Source organism: Carassius gibelio, chromosome B6 (assembly GCF_023724105.1).
Source record: "Carassius gibelio isolate Cgi1373 ecotype wild population from Czech Republic chromosome B6, carGib1.2-hapl.c, whole genome shotgun sequence".
NCBI lineage: Eukaryota > Metazoa > Chordata > Actinopteri > Cypriniformes > Cyprinidae > Carassius > Carassius gibelio.
In genome coordinates, this window is record NC_068401.1 from 19,232,577 (window position 1) to 19,254,138 (window position 21,562).

General features: G+C 41.0%; 2 long non-coding RNA genes across 2 annotated transcripts; one reads left to right on the forward strand and one right to left on the reverse strand.

Annotated features, from left to right (window-relative positions):
* Window positions 1-855: 855 nt before the first annotated feature.
* LOC127959798 (uncharacterized) lies at window positions 856-6,436 on the reverse strand. Its single transcript, XR_008154298.1, has 4 exons — window positions 6,346-6,436; window positions 5,536-6,241; window positions 4,863-5,021; window positions 856-1,389 (listed from the first exon to the last, which is right to left on the reverse strand). It is a non-coding gene; the product is annotated as an uncharacterized LOC127959798 (long non-coding RNA).
* Window positions 1,871-2,501, forward strand: LOC127959799 (uncharacterized). Its single transcript, XR_008154299.1, has 2 exons — window positions 1,871-1,992; window positions 2,119-2,501. It is a non-coding gene; the product is annotated as an uncharacterized LOC127959799 (long non-coding RNA).
* Window positions 6,437-21,562: the final 15,126 nt, after the last annotated feature.

Genomic DNA, 21,562 nt, shown 5'->3' on the forward strand with positions numbered 1-21,562 from the left:
GGATCTAGTACCCAGCCAACATCTTTATGTGGGGCCCATATGGTTGTGAAATGGGCTGAAAAATGGGCCCCATGTAGGATTGTCCGCGGGTTACATAATAGCCCCATGTTAATTGCCCAGATGAATTTCATGTAGGATTGTACTTGGTACTAGTTGGGACCCAAGTGGGCAACATGCACAAAACCCATATTGGTCCCAGCTTTATCGCAGTCAACATTTGTATGTGGGGCCCATGTGGTTTTGAAATGGGCTGAAAAATGGGCTCTGTGTGGGATTGTCCGTAGGTTACATAATGGCCCCATGTTAATTGCCCAGATGGATTTCATGTAGGGTTGCACTTGGTACTAGGTGGTACCCAAGTGGGCAACATGCACAAGACCCATATCGATCCCAGCTTTAACCCAGTTGATATTTGTATGTGGGGCCCCTGTGGTTTTGAAATGGGCTGAAAAATGGGCTCTGTATGGGATTGTCAGTGGGTTCCATAATGGCCCTATGTTTATTGTTCAGGTGGATTTCATGTAGGATTGCACTTTGTACTAGACGGGACCCAAGTGGGCAACATGCACAAAACCCAGCTCGGTCCAAGCTGTCAGTATTAGTATGTGGGGCCCATGCTGGTTTGAAATGGGCTGAAAAATGGGCTCTATATGGGATTTTCTGCAGGTTCAATAATGGCCCCATGCCAACTGCCCACATGGGTTTCATATAGAATGGCACTTGTAAACAGGTGGGCCCCTTACTGGGCAACATGCATAAGACCCATCGTGGTCCCAGCTTTAGTTTTTTTTTTTTTTTTTTGTGGGTACTACAAGGTTACTGCATGTGCTGAAATATGGGCTGAAAGTGGGTTTGTTCACGGGTTCCATGTTGGCCCAAGCAACTTACTCATTTAGGTTTTATGCAGGATCTTCCGGGCTGTAGGTGGGGCCCAACTAGGAATCATATGCATGTGGCCCAACTAGGGATCATCTGCGTTCCATCTAAACGAGAAGCAACACCACACATACAAGTTTTAAAGCAGTAGAGAACACAGTGAGACTGAAATATGTTCAAAATCCAGCTTTATTTAACTAACCATCATGTCATGTTTATGTCACAAAGGCACAAAACTATTTTAGAACCAGCCATAAGTGTTTGGGAAAGCTGCCAACCCACCATATCTGAGAACACGATTGTCAGAAAAAAATACAAGAACTACAACAGCTAGATGCAGCTACTTATAACCTTATAACCTTTTCAGTCAAATTTAAACTGCAGCCATCTTTTGGTGCATTCTTGATGCCCTTTGTCCTCCTCTGTCTCTTGCTCCAGTAAACCATTTTGACAGTGCTCTCTCAGCTTCTTGCTGGTTGACCTTTGATGTCAGGGGGTTGTTCTTAAGAGCCTCTGCAAAAACAAATGAATTTTTAATACAAACAAATTAATATTACAAATAGGGATGGTCTTATCAATTTGCCGCGGATCAATAGCAGCAGATAATCCAATTATGGATGACTCGATTCAGTAGTTATTCAATTTGGCGGATCTAACACATGACTCAAAAGTTTATGACAATGATGTCATCAAAAGTGTAGAATTATTACGAGGTCGCAAGAAATCAGTGGTGGACAAAGTACACAAATCAAGTACTTGAGTAAAAGTACAGATACATATGGTAAAATATTACTCCAGTAAAAGTAAAAGTACTCCTTTTTCAATTTTACTCAAGTGAAAGTACAAAAGTACTCAATTTTTTATGTACTTAAGTAAAAAAGTACTGCAAGATAGATGTTTGCAATTTTATATAGGCTACTTAATTTAATTTTATATTAGCAAATTTTTTATAATCCTACTGCTCAAAATACCTTGGATTTTTTCAAAATAACTATATGGAGTCAAGATATATTTTTGTTGTTGATATGGACTACGCTGATGAGAGTAATGTTCACTGTGAAGCTTACACTGTGATTTACCTGAGAGAAAACAGAGCTGACCATCTGATCTTTACCAGTAAGAACAAAGTATTTTAAAGTGTGTTGTTTTACAGAACATCAAAGTTACAGTACAGACCAAAAGTTTGGACACACCTTCTCATTCAAAGAGTTTTCTTTATTTTTATGACTATGAAAATTGTAGAGTCACACTGAAGGCATCAAGGTCTATTTGACCAAGAAGGAGAGTGATGGGGTGCTGCGCCAGATGACCTGGCCTCCACAGTCACCGGACCTGAACCCAATGGAGATGGTTTAGGGGTGAGCTGGACCGCAGACAGAAGGCAAAAGGGCCAACAAGTGCTAAGCATCTCTCGGGAACTCCTTCAAGACTGTTGGAAGACCATTTCAGGTGACTACCTCTTGAAGCTCATCAAGAGAATGCCAAGAGTGTGCAAAGCAGTAATCAAAGCAAAAGGTGGCTACTTTGAAGAACCTACAATATGACATATTTTCAGTTGTTTCACACTTTTTTGTTATGTATATAATTCCATATATAATTCCACATGTGTTAATTCATAGTTTTGATGCCTTCAGCGTGAATCTACTATTTTCATAGTCATGAAAATAAAGAAAACTCTTTGAATGAGAAGGTGTGTCCAAACTTTTGGTCTGTACTGTAAATATGACATGATAATAAGGCCTGAAGTTAGAAAGAACATTTTAAGGAAAAAAATAATAAAAGAATTTTCATAATGATTTTTTCCTTCTCAAATCTTGTCTGTGGTTTAAAAACACCTATGGCCAAATGGGGTGCATCTCTTCCCACTGATAATTACTGTAGTTACCATGTTCTGAACATCACATCCTTTCTTTTCTAACCAGATAGGTGGCTGAATAAAAATATTTGGACATTATTTATAAAAATTACATCAACTTAGCACCAACAAGCTTATTAGCTAGACAGTTAGCATCAGCTAACAATATTTACTTATTTTCAGTACGATGAACATTCATGTCTGTCTACTCGTCTAGTTAATCCAAACAATATACATATGTATAATGTTACTGTAGATAAACAATATAAAAACAGACGTCACAAAGGACATTTTAATTAAACTGTTAACATTACGGCAGCGATGAATTTGAACGTGCACAAGTTATTGTATTTAATCTGTGTTATTTTATGGTTTTTTTTGTTGTTGTTGTTTTTTTTTACCTAGAATTGATGTGTCTGCATCTTCTGCACTCGAGCATTTCAGTGGGCTTAAATAGATCACGCTTTACAATGGATTTAGTTCCCAAACAACTGACAGTTTTGACCCAAATATGATTTTCAGTTACAATAATTAATCCAAAATTTTGATATTAATAACTTACTTTTAGCAACATCAGATGCACGCGCGCTCACTAGATCTCCCGGTTCTTACTTCTGGAGACTCGCACTAAACGGTTCATTTGAATCAGTGAGTGGTAGACTCCAGAACAGCTGCAATCGGATCATTCTAATTCGTAAACAAATTGTTTGGTGTGATTCGCAATCCGATTTAAAAGTTTATTTTGAAAAGATTCAGTTCGTTCATGATGAATCAGACACCGCTTCTGCGTGTCGGAGCACATGATGTTATATAGGGAGTAACGATATGTTTTATGAAATGTAGTGAAGTAAAAAGTACGATTTTATGCTTTGGAATGTAGTGAAGTAAAAGTAAAAGTTGCTCAAAATAAAACTACTCCAGTAAAGTACAGATACTTGAAAAATGTACTTAAGTACAGTAACGAAGTAAAGCTACTCCGTTACTGTCCACCACTGCAAGAAATATATACACATTTGGTGTGTATTGTCGTGGAAATTCTAATTCAATAACAATTTATAGAGACTGAGAATGAAACACCAAACAGAGTTTTGTCTTTGTATTGCTTTAATTCTCTGCAGAGAATGATCTGGTTTACACACAGCTTGAGTCTGTGTGCAAAGAGATAACACACAGACTCACAGCACACTTTTAATAGTATAAAAGATACATTGAAGGACAGATTAGGACCTTTGAGCCAATCATGTTGCTCCGTGCACATCACCCCATAACACATGCACATCTCATGCACATTACATGGTAGATGTCTGGTTACTCTCAAAACTGCCAGTCCCTGATAAAGTTTCCCCTTAAATGTTGTTTTTCAACCTAAAGCAATTATGTGCGCAGGTTACAGAAAATAACTCAATGTCCCTATGGACTATTTATACTACATTATTCATTGTATGTTAAAAATATAGTTAAATGAGATTAATGCAATCAAATAACAAGATAAAAAAATTCCATAACAGTATGTTCTAAAGAAATGCTATTTGGAGGAACATTAGCTTGTGTGATTACCTGCACCCCTCTTTCTATTTAAAAATAAATAAATAAAATTGTCTAAAAGTTTAATGTACTGGACTATTTAAATAAAATAGATTTTCAGACTATTATTTTCATATGTCGGGATTTACCGGCTTAAGTAGGCATGTGGGGAGGAAACTGGAAGGAATAGAATTCAGTAAATAAATATACTGTAACAGCAGACATTCTGTCTGCAGATTTTAAAATGAAATTAGTAACACTTTACAATAACGTTCTATTTTTTGTTAGTTAATTACCTTTATAACAATGACAAATAGTTCTAAAGCATTTATTAATCTTAGTTCATGTTAATTTCAACATTTACTAATACATAACCAAATTAAAACATTTTAGCTGTTAATATAGTTTAATGAACCTGAGCTAATATGAATTAACAATGGTTAGTTGTGTTTTCATTAAATAATGAACAATACTGTAACAAAAGCATTACTCACTGTTAGCTGATGGTAGTTAATGCATTAACCAATGTAAACTTATTGTAAATTGTCACCATCAAATTTAAGATCATTATTAACAACTGAAGTTTTTACTTAGTTAATTTACTTACCATACACAACGTTGAAAATACGCAAATCTTTAAACTTTTTTTCCCATGACGGCCAAACAAATTCTACTCCAATGCCAGCTCATTTAAAAAGACGTATTTCATCATTCTTCTCGTTGCATCATCTATACTTGCGCCACCCACATCTACCACCATGGCAACCTAAGGATGAGAGCCAAAGACAGAAAACAAAGGTTTACATAAACTGCAAAAACAATAAGCTAAGATTAATAAAATAAATTCCTGAAAGTATACAGAAAATTAGTTGCAATAGATATTTTTATAGCAATCTATGCAATCTATGTACAAATTCTTACTGATATTTAAACTTTATTTTAGACTTAAAAGGGTATAGCAATAAAAAAAGAAAAAGAAACCACAACAATTTATCAATTAAAATAAAATTGTGAGACTGTCCTCCAACAAAAAACGACCATATAGGTCGTTTGTGCTAGCAACTTATTACAACCTATATTTACATTTTAAAGTTAAGCGCCCTCTAGCGGGCATAAAAATAATGACAGTATCGTGTTGCGTCTGTCGTCATGAAATTACAATTGTAGTATACACTCTGATGGGTCATATTTCAGGGATTTGGACAAACGACCTATAAGAGTGTATTGGTTGGAGGACAGGTTGAAAATTGTAGGCCTTATAACATGTAATGTAAACTTACAACAGCAGACATGACACTACGATCCCCCAGCTTCTGATCAAGAGCCTCAAGGTCAGCCTGGGTTTTCAGAGGTAAGTCCACTCCTTCAGGAACCTCTACCATTAATCCGTCTTGCTTTTTCAGCAGGGCATTCAACATCTTTCCATGAACACGTAGTGTCTCCTTCACTTCTTTTAAAACTGTTAGAATTTTAGTGAACATGGCTTCACAAGTTGGGCTGGCAACTCCTCAGGCTGTGGGGCTGGACACTCCTCGGGCCGTCGGGCTGGTAACTGTAGCTGGGGAGCTGGCAACTCCTCGGGCTGTGGGGCTGGACACTCCTCGGGCCGTCGGGCTGGTAACTGTAGCTGGGGAGATGGCAACTCCTCGGTCTGTGGGGCTGGACACTCCTCGGGCCATCGGGCTGGTAACTGTAGCTGGGGAGCTGGCAACTCCTCGGGCTGCGGGCCTGGACACTCCTCTGGCCGTCGGGCTGGTAACTGTAGCTGGGGAGCTGGCAACTCCTCGGGCTGTGGGACTGGTAATTGTAGCTGTGGGGCTGGTGCCTCGTTGGGCAGTGGGGTTTTGGAAGTAATTGCTCACTTCTCTCACTGCTGGCCAAAGGAGTTGGTTTGGTGGAGTGGGTGGAAGCTCCTCTGAATAATCTGAATTCTCACTTGATTGCAGTTGAGTGCTCAGTTGACTCTGGAGGATTTTTGCACTTGGCCTAGAGAAGTTTACACAAACATATAAGACACACTTCACCTACTACCTTCATATTATTTCTAGAGTGCATGGAATTTGACCTGCATTGCTCCAAATAACACCTACCTTTTTTTTTCTTGAGATATTTTCTGTGTCTGTCAAGTCTGATGAATACTCAGCTTGGTGGAGTTTAACCCTAGCTTCGGCATAAGATGCTATAAAACACAATGATACACAAAAGGAGTGAGGCAGATTTTGAAATTCACATTAGCGTTTAGTACCACAATATTTGTTCCAGAATATATGCAAATAACTATAAATCAGATTTCACATCTTGTTTGCAAAGTGCTATTGTGGTTGCAGGTTTTCTTTCCTATCTATCAAGAGCACATCTGATTTAATTAATAAACTGTGTCAAGCCTGGTTTGATCCTGTAGGAGTGAAAACCTATAGTTACAGTATTGTTCAAAATAATAGCAGTACAATGTGACTAACCAGAATAATCAAGGTTTTTAGTATATTTTTTATTGCTACGTGGCAAACAAGTTACCAGTAGGTTCAGTAGATTGTCAGAAAACAAACAAGACCCAGCATTCATGATATGCACGCTCTTAAGGCTGTGCAATTGGGCAATTAGTTGAAAGGGGTGTGTTCAAAAAAATAGCAGTGTCTACCTTTGACTGTACAAACTCAAAACTATTTTGTACAAACATTTTTTTTTCTGGGATTTAGCAATCCTGTGAATCACTAAACTAATATTTAGTTGTATGACCACAGTTTTTTAAAACTGCTTGACATCTGTGTGGCATGGAGTCAACCAACTTGTGGCACCTCCCAGCTGTTATTCCACTCCATGATTCTTTAACAACATTCCACAATTCATTCACATTTCTTGGTTTTGCTTCAGAAACAGCATTTTTGATATCACCCCACAAGTTCTCAATTGGATTAAGGTCTGGAGATTGGGCTGGCCACTCCATAACATTAATTTTGTTGGTTTGGAACCAAGACTTTGCCCGTTTACTAGTGTGTTTTGGGTCATTGTCTTGTTGAAACAACCATTTCAAGGGCATGTCCTCTTCAGCATAGGGCAACATGACCTCTTCAAGTATTTTAACATATGCAAACTGATCCATGATCCCTGGTATGCGATAAATAGGCTCAACACCATAGTAGGAGAAACATGCCCATATCATGATGCTTGCACCTCCATGCTTCACTGTCTTCACTGTGTACTGTGGCTTGAATTCAGAGTTTGGGGGTCGTCTCACAAACTGCCTGTGGCCCTTGGACCCAAAAAGAACAATTTTACTCTCATCAGTCCACAAAATGTTCCTCCATTTCTCTTTAGGCCAGTTGTTGTGTTCTTTGGCAAATTGTAACCTCTTCTGCACATGCCTTTTTTTTAACAGAGGGACTTTGCGGGGGATTCTTGAAAATAGATTAGCTTCACACAGACGTCTTCTAACTGTCACAGTACTTACAGGTAACTCCAGACTGTCTTTGATCATCCTGGAGGTGATCATTGGCTGAGCCTTTGGCATTCTGGTTATTCTTCTATCCATTTTGATGGTTGTCTTCCGTTTTCTTCCACGTCTCTCTGGTTTTGCTCTCCATTTTAAGGCATTGGAGATCATTTTAGCTGAACAGCCTATCATTTTTTGCACCTCTTTATAGGTTTTCCCCTCTCTAATCAACTTTTTAATCAAAGTACGCTGTTCTTCTGAACAATGTCTTGAACGACCCATTTTCCTCAGCTTTCAAATGCATGTTCAACAAGTGTTGGCTTCATCCTTAAATAGGGGCCACCTGATTCACAACTGTTTCTTCACAAAATTGATGACCTCAGTGATTGAATGCCACACTGCTATTTTTTTGAACACACCCCTTTCAACTAATTCAACTAATTGCCCAATTGCACAGCCTTAAGAGCGTGCATATCATGAATGCTGGGTCTCATTTGTTTTCTGAGAATCTACTGAACCTACTGGTAACTTGTTTGCCACGTAGCAATAAAAAAATATACGAAAAACCTTGATTATTCTGGTTAGTCACATACTGCTATTATTTTGAACAATACTGTATATCAGCCCTTTATGTATTACTTTGGAAAACAAAGATGTAAAGAAATGAACACAAACATAAAGAGTTCAATAAATCATGTACTGTGTAGCTGAGGCAAAGCCACAAACATATGATAAAGAGGCAATAAAAGCAGCAGTTTAGTGAAGTCTGTCACTGGAGCACTGGAAAGCTGACCAGACAGTTTTGATAGCAGACAGACTCCAAGTGATGTAGAATCAAGGGGGTAGTTGAAAAAACATGTCCCTGTCTGAAAAAGTTCATACACCACATGTGTTCCTCCAGTCACAGTGGAATGCACAATGTTCCGCTCAATCCCAACTCTTCCCTCAAGTTCAAAACAATTGGTACCAATGGAGCTTGAAATCATTGTGTCTTTGTGTTTGAACATTTTGTATTGAACATACTGATGCAGCTGAAATTCTGTCAGCATTGGTCCAAATTCATGAGGCTGTGTCAGTTTAACATTTTCAGGCATTTATTCGGACATGTGAGCAAATAATTGCCTTTCATAAACATGCCTGACAAATTGTTGCACAGGATTCTGTGGTCTTCTCACAATTTATTTCAACTGTCCCAAATAATTCTCAAATGGAAAACATGAAACTGAATCCAGAGGGCCATACTTTTTAGCATTATCTGCTAAATGTAAAAGACTGTGTGTATTGTTAACCAGATATTTTGTCCCATATATCTTCTCAAAGTTGGTAACACAACATCTTAATAATTTTTGGGCATACCCATAGAATTCTCTACACATAGGAGACAAAAGTATTCTCATAGCAGATGACAACACAAGAAAGTTTTTGTACTGTTGACGTGGTAATCTTTGAAAAAGCACAACAGGCCCTGTATATAATAAAAACTGCCTGAATTCTGTAGCCTTCCATTGGCTGTACTCAGTCAAAGAACGTGGCTTTCTGGAGAAGCTTCAGGGTAAGCTTGGTCTACACAGTTTCAAGTGATCAGAGATAGCAGATAGAGTAGAAGATGAAACCCGACACTGCAATGGTGCCTTGAACCACAGAGCAATTAATTTACGGACAATGCCCAAGCAAACTAAATGCATATAGTCCAAAGGAAAACTGGAAACCATGCCAATGCCTAGGCCCTGGAGAGGTGATTTAGAGTGGTGGTGCTCTTCATCAAACATTTGATCAAACTGAGTGTCTGTTCTTAGGCTTGAATCCATTTCAGGAAATACAACTTTACCATCAAGATAAATACCATACTGCGTGCAACGCTCACAAAAACTGTAGCCACCATGTCCTTTGACACATTTTAAAAAGGCTCTTGCTGGGGTGTCACAGATAAACGCATCTGGCAGTGGTACATTGTAGTGTTTACCATTAAAAGTTACACCAACTCTTGTGACAACTTTTAAATCTTCTATAAAATCATGCATGTAGGCGATTCAGGTTTACAGGGACCTGCATATACACTATTTATAAACACATTTGCCTTTGGTAATTCAACTATTTGAGCTAATTTAGGCCAAAACTGCATATTAGAGCTCCTAGAAAGAGGTAATCCATCAACATTCACATGAACAGTCAATGTATCTGTTGTCAGTTCACTCTCGCTTGTAATTTTAAATTCTGAAATTATTGCAATTGTAAGGCCAAAATGATAGTAGCTACCCTGACCCATCTTTTTCACATCACATTCTTTCACTGTGTAGCAGTAGGCATTAGTTGTGCCTATTAACGCTCGGCTGGATGGTGATTTAGCTCTAGTTATGAGGACTATAAAGGCGGTTGGTGTACGTAACCTGGGAGGGCATTGCACGTGACGTCATGTCATTGTTGTTGTTCCGGCACGGTGTGCAAGAGCTGGAGAGTGGACAGCGGAACTAATCGCCATATACTCGGCGGCGCTCGTTGTTGTTCGAACTTCTAGAGAAGCGGATGAGTTTCGTGGGTTCTTTAATGACATGCTGTTCAGGTGTGTTTCATATGCCTGTTTAAGGTTATGGTGGGTTGTTCGTCATCATTGTCGTTCACTGGACGTTTTAATCAGAAGTCCGGTTCAACATACGACTGCTGAGTTACCATAAACTTACTGCAGGCTGCTGTTTTGCTTAACTTCAGGGATATAAGACTGCTGAGTGACCATAAACTTACTGCAGGCTGCTGTTTTGCTTAACTTCACGGATATACGACTGCTGAGTGACCATAAACTTACTGCAGGCTGCTGTTTTGCTTAAATTCACGGATATACGACTGCTGAGTAGGGGTGTCACGATTTAGATTTTAAATCGAAATCGATCGAAATTAAGTCACAGTCTCGAACTTCGAATTAAAAAATGGAATCGTCGATGCTGCCACGCCCCCATGTTGTATGACGGCAAATCAATGACAAAAATAACCGAGCATTCAACTGATGCTGGCGCGCGCGCTATATGGCTTCCGCGAGAGGAAAACTGAATCGGATGCGAAGAAACGGGAGCCCGCGAGCTCATTTCAAACTCTCGCGCGCGCGTGACATGTACTCTGCGCGCAATAAAAGCCCTCGCGCGCGCATGCTCATTCCCCACATCCTCGCGCTCGATCATCTCACCTCTGCTCGCGCGAACAATTTTATTTTTGTCAGTCGTGGGGCGGGGCTTGCTGTTTTAGTTGTTATCTCAAATGTCATTGGTTATTCCCCTTTTCCTAAAGTCAGTATTCGACGCCTGTTAGAAAATGAGTAATAATTCACTTGACTTGACCCATGACTTCATCAGTGGACCAGATACATGCGAGTAATCATTTATTTTGCTTGTTTAATTTATTTTTGTCTTTAATGTAATTTAATGCATTGTTTATAGAGTAGATCTTTTGTAGATACTTGATTCACTGGAATTCTTCTGATTGCTAGTGATTGCAGTCTTGTAATAAGAGATACACATATTTTACAGACTGTAATGATGCACACACACACACACACACACATACTGTACATACATACATATATATATATATATAAATCTAAATGAATGACAGTGAAGTGTTTAACAAGTGTTTTATCTTTAATCTTTTAAATAGATACATCGTAATATTTGAAGGTTAGTTTAGTCATTTTTTATTGTTTTTGTTTGTTTTGTTATGAACTTGAATGTCATCTTTTGTGACTGCACTTACAAAAGAGAAACTGGATGGCAGTTTATTTTAAGTTTTCAATTGACTAAAGATATAAGTTATTGTTACATTATGTTGTTAATAAAAGTTTTAAATTTGACAGTGTAATGTGGTACATTGCAAACAAAGGTCAGATATTATATTACATAAAAGTCTAGTTTGAAAAATGACAATCTGTGCTTTAAAGAGAATAAATGTAAAAATTGAGAATCGAATCGAACCGTGACCTTAGAATCAAAAATGCAATCGAATCGAGGATTTGGAGAATCGTGACACCCCTACTGCTGAGTGACCATAAACTTACTGCATGCTGCTGTTTTGCTTAACTTCACTGATATACGAACGCTGAGCGACCACAAACTTACTAGCCCATGTGCTGCTCTACTGTGTAGCCTTATTAACTAGTGTCATTGCGACATCTCCGACCTCGACGGCACCAGGAACGTTAACTTTTCTCTTTCATTCTAGGAGAATTGGTACGGATGTTTCCATTACCCGGGAGTTGATTTTGGGTGCTCAGAATTTAAAGGGCTGTATTTAAAGTGGCTTTTGATGCTTATTATTCGTAGTCATCACTGTTCATTGTTGTTTTGAATTAAGCTTCCTTTTGTAACAACATTGAGTTTTACAGAATAATTAACTCAAATGATATATAGGGAATTTGAATAATTAATCAGGAATATGATTAATTTATATCTCAGATGACAGTTACATTAAATTTGATTGATTATGAAAAATAGCTCAATTGCCTATACCAATAAATAATCACAGGGCACTGTAACTTACTCATTAATATGTCAATATTCCATTCTTCATACCAATTATTGTGATATCTCTTACTGTAAATTACTGCAAATCAAACAGTGGTATGTCCAGCAAACCACTGTTGACCTATCGATTTTCAATAAAGTTATCACGCCTTATAATTCAAGGAAAAGTATTCTCTGGCCATGAAAATATTATCCTATCCTTATGATAAATTTAGTTTCTAAATTTAGAGCTTGTAGCTATAGATCAGACATCTCAGTGACTCATAATGTGAGTGGGGTGGAGTCCAAGCCAATCGTCAGTATATGGGTTTTTAATAATTAAACTAGTAATACATCAAACTACAAATCACACAGAGTAAATATGCCTACGACAATACAAACAGTAAGCTTTACAAGACATAATGGAATCCAAAGAAAAGAGAGAGAGAGAGAGAGAGAGAGAGAGAGAAAATAGAATGAGATCACATAAGGAGCTCAGGTATGGAAATCATAGTCAGTAACTTTTGGAAGCCAACAACGATCAGATCACAGCAATAATTTAAAGCAGCATTTAAATCTCCATAGAGAAAGTGCTACTTGCAAAGTGTCCAATGTGCGTGGCGTGAGATCGGCGTCGAGCTTGTGAGCTTTGCGCGCTTGTCCTTTTGAAAACAGAGGGCGTGTGCCAGAGGCCATGTGACGTGCGTGCACGCTGCGCTTGATCTCGGCGTGAGCGTGGAGCACGTGGTCCTTTGTTCTGTCCTCGCGCGGTATTTGAAAGGTTCAACAAATAATGTTCCAGAATTCGTCTTCCTTGCGTGGAGAGGCGAATAGTTGAATAAACTTAGTAAAGAAAAGAAAAGAAAAGAACGAAAGCTTCCAAAGGAGCCATTAAAATGTTTTTTTTTCTCTCAGCCCCTGTGCTGAGGGGGCTTGCGCTATGAGCGTGGCCTAAGGCCGTGCGGAAGCAACGTTGGTCGCACAGGAGAGCAGCGTGTCCGAGAACGGAGAAGGAGTAGAAGAGAAAGAGCGGACCTTGTTCGGTCGTTCTTATGGCTTGAAATGGTTCATGCCCCTTTTTCGCGTAAACAGCCAATGAAAGTCCGCGATCTGAAGCGGAGGGAAAAGTTCCTTTGTCTCTGTGGAGACAACCCCCTGGAGATCTAGGGCTTGTCCAAATTCCAGGGATTATTCTAGCAAGTTTGTAATTCAGATTACATACATTTTTCATTACTTTGCTCTAGATAAATGGGTCTGTCAGAGCATGACGATCACAAAGATACTAAACATAATATATATAAGTGATCAAAACATGAAGTTACATTCAAATGCAGAATTACACATATTTAAAGATTTGATTAACACATGATAACACTGCAAATAGTCCCAATTTATATGGGCAACATCTAAATGTACCAAAAGGGAATACGTAATACATTTATAAAACATAAAAACAAAAAGGTAATGAATACATTCCATAGAATGCATTGGGGAAAAGAAACCAGTGATTTGGCTTCTCTCCTCTCCTGTTGTCCAGGGTGGTCGTAAAGTTTTACGACCTGCAAAAGTGGGGGTTACATACACATGACTATTTGAGAAAGTTAAAATGAGGAGCGACATTTCCTAAAGTATAAGCTAGCAACTTATACTCTTCACATAACAAGAATTAACCATTTTATGCAATCCATAAACATATTTAAAATACATATTAATAAGGACTTACAAAAGTAAGGAACTTATACGAAAGGTTTCCTTTGTGTTCAGGAATGTGGTTGGGGGTTTTCATTTCTTCTTTGAGGCTCGCCCACGTGACTCTGGAATTTCTTGTCGTAAAATAATTTAAGTCCAGCCAGGCTGGCGCCAGGCTGAATTTAACCCATGAATCGATGACCTGCATATGTGTTACATCTCCCCCTTTACGTCAGATGAAGTCCCTGTGTGGACATCATCAGACGGCAATCATCAGGATGGGCAGATGACAGGTGAATCGTGATGGTCATGTAGCAGGTGGGTCATGATGGCAGGTGGTTCCTGAAGCTGAGGATTCAGCTTGATGAGGTTCGGTGTTGTCTTTGACTTGGCACCCCCTTTCCGGGGATTCCATCGGAGACCTCCAGCCACAGTTGTCTTGAGTTTGGCTGTAGAGGTTTGCATCTCGTTGAGTATCCTGTATAGGATGAAGGTCACGCCAAGAGTCAGGGCGGGACCAATGACGGTGGAGATGCACCGTGAAGTGTCGGGAGCAGTCCAGACTCGGACCGCAGATGACGGGTTCAGAACGGGCTGTCGAGGCTGTGCTTGGAGGGCTGTGTCGACAGGAGTAATGTCAATGTGTTGGGTGGTACCTTTCAGTGCTTGGTCAAGCAGGTTGCCACAGGTGGCGGTGTCATGCTGGTCATAGGTCAGCATAGCTGAGCGCACAGGAGTGTTGACAAGCCATCTGTTACCCACAATCTCTGCTTGCGTTTCTGTGGCTTGTGTACGAGGCTTGGCTTCGGCAGGGCAGCACGTATCGCTGACCCAGGGTTGCAGCTCGCAGATTCCTTCAGAGTTGTTCTGAGGAAGGGTTTGCTAAGGCAGAGATAATGAATGTCTTTGGACAAAGCACACATGTGCATGTTTGGGGCCAGGTACAGCTGTCTGTCGCTGTCGTGGTAGGCCACCACATTTGGAATGTGTGTTTTGGTGTGGGTGTTGCTTTTCCACATCCTGACACTGACAATGTCTTTAGGTCTGTAGACTTGGCTTGACTCGCTGATGGGTTGGTTCAGGAGCACGTTCACTTCTCTCTGTTTGGGGTTGACGTGCCGTAGGAAGGCGCTATCCAGAGAGTTGGCCAGGTGTATTTGTTGCAGGTCAGCTGGCATGGTGATGGCGTAAGACGGCACAGTTAACACAAGGCTTAAGGGTATCATGTACGGTGGGGTTTTACTCGTGGTTAGGCTGTCATTGGAGGAGGTAACCTCCCACAGCATGTCTGTTGTTAACGCTGTAAACAGCTGAGTCTGGGTAAAGTCCTTCTGGAAGACAGTAAACAGTGGTTTTAAGGAGTTTACGGTCTGGTTCACTGCATTGACACTGGACATAACAATGTTAAACATTCTGGCGGCAGCAGCGGCTCTAAGCAAAGCTCCCGGGAACTGTTTGGAGCGGTGGTGGTGTCCACTTAACTCCATTTGTGTAACAGTCACTTTCTCATGTTGGCTGAACATGTGTTTTGCATCGGCCTCAGTGTGAGTGAGGGAGTCCTCTCTCAATCGGAACCTTGTACAGCTGTATTCGGTTACAGTGCTGGGGTAGCGTGCCCTGTCATCGGTAGTCAGGAGTCTCAGCGGTTTTCTCGGTGGCAGCTGTCCTCTCTTTGGCTGACAGCACGGCACGGCAAACCACAGCAGCATCCTGGTACAGATAATAGGGAGAGAGAGAGAGAAAGGGGAGAAAGAAACAAACAAGGCCTGTCTTTGGTTGGACAGGACAGTCTCTTTGCTTCGTGGGCGGCGACTGGGTTTAGCTCGCCCTCGCCCATGTTTTGCCACATCTTGCTGCTGGCATGACGCTTGCTTCAGTGTTTTGTCAGTGGCTCTGGTGCTGCATGGTGCAGCACATGCTGCGTCATGGAAATATATTGGCATTATCCCCCTTTTGCTCCGTGGCATTACAAGCCCTGGCATTGTGATGTCAGACGGTGCACAACCCACAATATTGTTCTGTGCATGCAGCATTGTTTGTGTATCATGCAGTGGTCTGGGGCTTTGGTTGTCAGTGACTGTAGACTGGTTGCCAGGGTGGATGGAGGGGTCTGAGAGGTGGTAAAGCAAAGTCATTATCGAGGTTTCAGAAGCCCGCATGTCCGCTATGTTGGTCTGTGTAGACAACGGAGCCAGCGTAAGCGATTCTGAGGTAGGCAGTTTAGCTAGTAAAGTCCTTATGCTGTGTGTAATCACTTCAACCTTGAATGTGGGTGGGTGGGTTGGGAGTGACCACAGAATGTTGTTTAGTGTGCCAGTTTTGGCAAGGGTGTCAGTGTGATCTTTAAAGTCCTTGTCTAGACTTGGTAACTTCGAGTGTCCTTTTACCTTCTTCCAGTACACGATCACATTGTGTGTTTTTGTGATGTTATCACATTGCTGGAACAGGTGTTGGTGTTTGACATGCTTGTTGTTTGCAAGTGTGAGTCCGAGTTCCACACATTCAGGTGAGGATTGGAAGAAACCCAGCGTGTGGTGTAAGGTTTGACCACATTGCAGGTTGAGCCAAACAGCGACCCCTTTGGTGTAAGCTGGTACCACCGTACCCTGTTTGTTGATTAAGGTACAGAGGCATGAACTTGAGCCTGTCGTTAGGGCGTTGTACTCATGGCTGGCTGTTGGGGTTCCCGTGACCTCTGTGACCTGACCGTCTGGCTCTGTGGGAGTTCCCGTGACCTCTGCGACCTGACAGTCTGGTTCTAGGTGAGATGAGATCACCGTCAGGTGAGATGAGATCACCGTCAGGTTTGATCCTGTGTCGATCAGGTCTTTCCTGTTGACTCCTTTTCGGCCCACCCCCTTTTTGACAAGGCTGCCCAGGAATGTTGGCATCAGGGCAGGTGTGACGATCGGTGGGTGGTGAGGACCGGTCTTGTGTAGCTCGCTGCGAAGGCAGGTAGTCAAAACAGCATTTTCTGGTACCTTGTGTTTGTGGTACCTGGTGTGAGGACCTGTGCTGTCTCGTTCAGGGTGTGCAGCTGTTGACTGTGGAGCTTGGGTGATGCTGTCACCTTGTGCTGTGACAGTTAGCTCTGTGGTCTGTAGATGACGGGCAGTGTTTTGGGTGCTTGGCTCATCTTCCTTGCGAGTTTTCATGTGAAGAAGATCTTTCAGCACCCTCAGGATCTCTGCTGTCTCAGACGTGGCTGCACTGTGTTTTTCTGACGTGGGCTCGGAACGGTATTGACTCTCTGTAAAAATGTCTGTGACTGTGGTGTTGTAGGGCGCCATCTAGGGTTAACTCCAAGCAGTGCTCAGAGACAGAGACTTTGGGTTTTTTCACAGTCTTTTCACAAATAGTCTTTTGCTTGGTGCAAGCTTTGTGGGCTAGGTTCCATAACTCTTGTGTAGTCCTGTTACGTGGACACGCTGGGACTCTGAGATGAAAACTCCAACTGGCATGTAGGTTTAGGAGGAACAGAGTTTTTAAGTTGACATTCTGTTCCATACCTGGTTCGTTGCATGCTCCGAAGTAGGCTTTTCGTAGCTGACTACAGAAAGTCTGTGGGTTTTCAAATCGGCCCTGTTTGAGGTCCATAGCAATGAGGAGCCCATGGTCTGAGTTTGGATCAGAGAATTCAAGAATCAAATTCTGTAGCAGTTGCTGGTAGTACGCTTTGCCAGTCTCTGGTTGACGATCCAGAAAGCAATGCACATTACGGATGGACATGATTTTTTAACAGGTACAATGTGTTCACATCTGTCACGTTGGCGACAGTTTGCAAATGAAAGTCAATGGCTTGTAAAGAAGCATGAACGTCATGTCCTCCTGCAGGATCTGGATTGAATGTAGAGATGCTTCTGGCTAGCTTGTGAAGATCTCAGTGAGCAGTGCAGGGTTTGGTGACATGCATTCTCTGGAAGGGTTCTCTCCCCTCCGTTGTTGACAGGTGTTCTTGTAAGCTGGCTGGTGATTTCCTTAGAAGTGAGCTTACACCCCCTTTTCCAGCTCTGGGTTCTTGGCTGAAATGGTTGGAGTGGCGGCCCGGGAGAAATTTTGTGGTGTGCGTTTCTCCGATGCAGCCACTCTGTAATCTGTGAGATTGTCTCAGTTCTGTGTGAACAGTGTCAAGTTCATCTTGGAGCTCATCTCTCTGCAGAGTAAGCTTGTTGAATTTAGCTCGGGCCGCTTGCAAGTGTGTTTTGCAGGCCCAGGTTTTATAGTCTCTTTCTTTCAGTTCAGTCTCTGCTCTTTTTAGGAGAGCGTCGCCTTGCTGGAGTTTTTTGTTGAGTTCTTTTCGGGCTTCTCTCTCCAGCTGTTCTCTTTGATCTGTGTCGAGGCGAAGATCTTGCAGGGCATTGTGAAGTCTTTCAACTCCTTTCTGTAGCTCTGGATCTGTGTCGTCCTCTTTCTCGCGCTGGTTCTGGGTCTCGAGGAGGAGCTGATCCAGATGACTCTGGGTTGGGGCCTGGTCCTTCCAGGCCTCCTCCGCGGTGTTGCTCCGTTCACTGAGCCGTGCCTGGGCGACGAGAATGTGAACTAGGCTTCCGAAGATCCTGGCGAATTCTCCGTAGAAGTCGTTTTGGTTTGGATCGCGTGCCATCAGATCATCTAGCTCGGTGTCTAGTTGCTCTGGGTGCTGCAGGTTACTGGCGTCCTTGGGCAGGAAGGGGGTCGTCACTGCTTTCAACCATGTCGAGAGGTGGCCCCCGTGGACTGCTGGACTGGATGCCTGGAACATCCTGGTTCTCTGTCGGTGAGAGAAACACAGCACACACACACAAAAAGACCAATGCAAGTTCGTTCTACGTTTAACGAGCTATATTCATACGGACTGTGCTGTCATGAGAATTTTGGGGCTGACTGATGCAAACAGTCAGACAGTTAAGTAGCCAATTAACTTGGGTCAACGAAGGACCTGAAATGGAGATTCGACAGGCAGTAGTCTAGCGGGTCGTGTGATGACACCGGCTGCTGGTGGTCGCTCTACTATTTAACTTCATTGGTGGCTCCCAGGTTACTGTCTCTATGTGAAATGAAAGAAACAAATCACAACAGAACAGAGGGTAGAAAAAGATCAAAGTGAAACACAACACTTGAAATGAGATGAAAACAATAGAAACACAATGTGTTAGTGGTAATAAGGAGGCCTAAGCCTACTGCTAGGTTTTAAGATAGGGCCAACAGGTGAGTTGGGTCTGGGTAGGAAACCTAGGAATATTGTGTGGCTTAAAGAAGCAAAAGGGTCAAACACTTAAAATATATCCTGGGGAATATCTAATATTCTGTGGCTTATAATAAGTGGATGGGTTTTATCACATTTGGTTCACCTGGTGGAATCCAGCGGCACGGTCAGCCTCCCTGGCGCTCCCAAACACTCAACCGCAGTGTCCCTGGCCCTCCGTTACTCTGACGCTGCGCCCTCTCAAACAGCTTGTGACTTTAAACACAACCGACAACACCAAGATGTCAACCGCCAGACAGCACTACAAAATTGGGCTGTTCCCCAGAACCCTTTCTTCGAAAAGAAAGTGGCCCCCGATTTAGGCCCCGGTTTAGGTACTGGTCCCAGAGATTGCGTTGTGTGTCGGCTGGACTGATTGATCACCGTTGGAGTGCCAAATTGCTGATGTCTCCACTGCGTGCCGCAAACGGACAGAGATAAGAGGGACCGAGTTTCACTCACGGCCAGTGTTGGTAACGCCGGTCGGCCCCCTTGCTCACTGGAAACCTGAGATGACCGTCCAATCACCAAGGGAGTTCTACAATCATATACACAAAGGATGAACAAAAGAAACTTAAAGTGAATTAAGGTATGGTTTGTTTAATCATCAACTGAGTAAATATATATGTAGCAATGAGAGGTAACAGCTTTACCTAATAATGATAAACAAAAACAAAGGAATTATGATAATCATGGTAATTATCAAAATAACCTAAGTCAAAGGGAGAAGAAAAATAATAGAAATCAAAGTAAAAGACAGGAATGAAACAAGGGAGAAGGAGTAGCTGGTTTTCACCACAAGGGGGGGGGGGGGGTACTGCTTCTCTGTCTTTAACCTGCTGAGCAGAAAACTTAATTCAAATTAAAAATTCAAAACTGGTTTAAATCAAAATTTAAAATAAGCATGTATGAATTAAAAGGAAAATCTGAATAATATCCTATAATAACCCATGATAGCTTGTAAGTTATCATTAATGATCATGAAATTAATCAAACAGTGTGAGATTAATCAAGGAGGGTAAAAGTGGACATGCAGTTCAAACAGAATGGAAAAGACAGAGGTCTGTTAGTCGATTTAACAGGAGACTGCCACTAGATGGCTTACCTTCTAAGTGGGTCAATCAGTGGTTGACCTGAAACATCTAGATTTCCACTATTAACAATTACATTTTAATTCAAATCATGTTTGAAACAAACTCAAAGTAAATGTAAACAGTCAAAGGCAGGGAACATTCTTTTGTTTCCCTGTAATAATATTCGCACGAGCAAAGCTGTAAATGCAAATATTTATCGAGAATTTAGACATCTAATTCAAATACATCAAGGGGAAAGATTATCAATTAGAGTGCATTATCTGAAACGGCCACGGGATGGCAACTTTGCACTCATGCAAGCTGGAATCAGAAAGCAGGGCGTACCCTGAAATTTCTAACCCACACGTTCCCTCTGGTGTTTAGAGAGCGGAATTACAATTTCAATATGACTTTAAAATTAAAAGAAATTATCTGATCGTTTGTCAGGCTGATTTTCTGCATCAAAAATCACAAGTAACAAACCAAAGGTTTTAATCTCTGAGGTGCTATATTAACATAGGATGAAGGAAGGATCCGTTCACTTCCAAAACACAAATGTAACAAAAACAGGAATTTTCCAACTGTTGACTCCAATAAACATTTATCAAAATAGCACTTATGATTTAAATGTTTTAGGTTTAAAAATCGGGTAGCTAAGCCAATTTTAGACCAGGAGTTTTTATCGTTTTATTTTTGAATATTACTGTGGTTTACCACGAATTCAATAACGATATTTAATAAGCAAGGCCTTTTTAACTGAATCAGAGGAACATCGCTCATGTTCAGATTTACATGTTGCAACTAATAAAAGATTTCTTTATCTTTTAATTATTCATATTAAAATGTTCTCACTGTAAAAAGATTTTGGTCTTTCTTAACAGGATACTTTTAACATTATACTGCAGTTTACTTCATTAAAAATAACAGTGACTATACTGTTAAGTTTCTACAAATATCTATCGCGCTGACTGACCAGCTTTTTGCCTCAGTCAGTTGAGTGAGTTCGCGTCTTGCGACTTATCTCACAAGTAACGTTACATAATTTCATAGCGCACGTGCAGAAATTATTAAAAACCATATACACAGATTGATTGCTCACAAAACGAAGTTTGAAATGCCTGCATTCTCCACCATAAAATGTAACAACATTGAGTTTTACAGAATAATTAACTCAAATGATATATAGGGAATTTGAATAATTAATCAGGAATATGATTAATTTATATCTCAGATGACAGTTACATTAAATTTGATTGATTATGAAAAATAGCTCAATTGCCTATACCAATAAATAATCACAGGGCACTGTAACTTACTCATTAATATGTCAATATTCCATTCTTCATACCAATTATTGTGATATCTCTTACTGTAAATTACTGCAAATCAAACAGTGGTATGTCCAGC